Genomic DNA, 2,889 nt, shown 5'->3' with positions numbered 1-2,889 from the left:
AACTTTTTTTCATCAACACAATTCTACTGACTTGAAACATCAGAAAATTTGGAATTTTATAACCCACTATATAGCAAAGTGCTCACAAAAGAAGGTACTTGAAAGAACTAGCTAAATTATTCAAAATTATCCAAATACTTTCACAGATTTATATCATGTTAGTCATTAAAATAACAGTGATTTTGTATCACTGCTACATAAGTTAAAACTCAAAATTTTAAAAATTCTATAAAATTATAAGTGAGTTCAGAGTTTTCTACATGAACATCAAAATTCTCATCATGAGATAAATGTTTTCCCAAAGAAATAGCAAATCTATCCCAATAGGTACATAGAAGGCAAAATGGGTAGCTGAATCAGACCCATTCTATTGTATACCCAAAATAAGCTGCTTTGATAAATAATAAACATATATCAATAAAGCTCTTTAAATGAATGTATGAATAAAGAAGGGATGGTGGAAATCAATAGAGAAGTTATTCTAACAAAATGAATCATACTATTTTAAATTACATACTATTTTTAAAAATTCTTGCATTTTTTGAAAATAATGAGCCTGATAAATCTGTGTTGTTGCAATTTCAATAAATCAAAAACATGATATTAAAGTTTGAAATCCATCCGCTAAGAGGAAATTTAAAATATTGATTGTGTGAATAAATAATTCAGAGAAATGATTTTAATCCTGAGATGTTATGAACATATTAAAACATTTCATTTTCTTCCTCTGTGAATATATCCTGATTTTGTATTTATTTTTAAATTTTATCAATTTGAAAAAATTTGCCTTCTCTAATCCCAATTCCTAATCCACACCATATATTTATATATAATGTGTTTTAATTTTTACCTGAGATTAGTAATTAGCATGTTACTCTTTCTCCTGTTTTTTGTAGTTACTTTTATTTTAATATCCTTTGCATATTTACATTCTTTTCTTTAATCACAATTTTGATGTTTCTCCCATCAATTTTTTATATAAATGGATTGACTGCTCAACTCACTCTTTTTACCCTATTTATGTAAGTTATTTTCTGCAATTTATTTGCTGAATTTCATGGTAAAGCTGGATACATTTTCAAATAAGATTCATTAAACATTAATTATTGAAATTTTTGTTGGCTCTTAAATCTTATGTTTATGTATGCATTTTTTTGTAGAAAAGTACACCAAGAGAGGTCCATATGTAATTCTAACTTTGGTATCAAGTGTAGTGTATGAATATTCAAGTTAATGATACAACATCCAATGCAAAATGGGCATCTACTTATATGATGCACAGTAGCAATGCTGTCATGCTGTAAATATGGTCTGAATCCCTGGACTGTCATGTCATCAGTAAGTCATAATTCACTACTGAGGTCTTAGTGATAGTTGATTTCTGAACAATCATGATGTTGTACTAAGCACTGCTTAGGATATTAAGTGAACAGATAGTCTAAGTCTAATTATATATTGTTTCTCCAGGTATGAATTTCATTCTTACTCATCATCACCTAATTTTTGGAGAGTTAAGATTCAGCAAGAATCTTACCTGATATGAGTAACCTTATGAACGGTATCACCATAATGAGGAGGCAAAAGAGGAAGTATGTGGAGAACTCCTTCATCCCTCAGTCTGTGAAGAAATCAAAGGGTATATATTTTCTTCTTCTCTGAGCCTAAGAGAACCAAAACAGTCTTCTAAAAGGAATAAAGTGGTCATTTTTCTAGTTAGTGGAAGATGAGTGAAGGAATGAGAGATAAAAAGATCAAGGCAAGTGTCAATGGATGGAACAAAGAAGAAAGGGGTACTTTTCTTGTTCTTGAGGTCTTCCTTTTGACCCAAGCTGAGAATAAAGCAAACATGTGACTGTTCCAGCTCTTATTTCTCTGGCTATGTGCACAGACCACATGCACAATTCATTTCAGTAAACTTCTTCATTTTTAACTTGGCAAAATATTATTGTAAATATTCTAATAGTAATTTTTCTTTTGTTGAAAAGAAAAGTGACTCTGCAAAATGAAGGAAATAATAGAAAGAGAGTAGAATTTTAAAGCAAATTTTATGAGGATGTATATAGGTCATGGAATATAAACCTGTGTATAATAACTGTTATTTTTCAGACTCTAAGATATAAATGTAGGAAACCTTATGTGGAATTCAAAGAAAAAAAATATATAAAACTCAAACACACTTAAACATCAATGATAAATTTATATAAGTTTTGGATCTTTATACGATGTAAGATACTGGTAGCAACATATAGATTCACAGTAAAAAAAAAGGCTACTGAAATTGGTCCATTTTTTTTTTTTTGGTGGTAGTGGACAAATTGGAGCAAACCACAACATTTCAAATCTGGCTCATATTTTCTAGTACAGTCTGATATTCCACACAAAAATTTCTAACAATTATCCAATATAGTCAATGATGATTGGGACTCATTTGTTTACCAACAGTCAACTGGAGAGACCTGGAGGGAGAAATCATTTCATGCACCTTCAAATTCAAACATATTGAAGATCTTACAGATTATAAGCTGAGCTATGCCAAGTATAGACTGCTATTCATATCCATGTTGATACACATACCTCAAACACATAAATAGGCCAGGGGAAGATAAGCATTTAAACTTGTTTTTTACTTATTTTATATCAAGTTCAATTATTTTCATCTCAAAAATTACTCTATGCATTTGTATAAACAGCCTAGGCAATAGTAATTAACCTGAAAAATCTTCTTCTCTTTTAAGTAACAATTCATAAAAGAGAAGAAGATGCAAAGAACATGTGTACCCCATGGTATAATATATATTCTTGGACTGAGGTGGTAGACACTTTATCATTATAAGCATCCCATTCCATAAAAACTTAAATGTCAAAATCACATACAGTTAGAAAAGGAAA

The sequence above is a fragment of the Sciurus carolinensis genome, unplaced genomic scaffold, assembly GCF_902686445.1.
Source record: "Sciurus carolinensis unplaced genomic scaffold, mSciCar1.2, whole genome shotgun sequence".
Taxonomy (NCBI): domain Eukaryota; kingdom Metazoa; phylum Chordata; class Mammalia; order Rodentia; family Sciuridae; genus Sciurus; species Sciurus carolinensis.
This window is presented reverse-complemented; position numbering follows the sequence as displayed.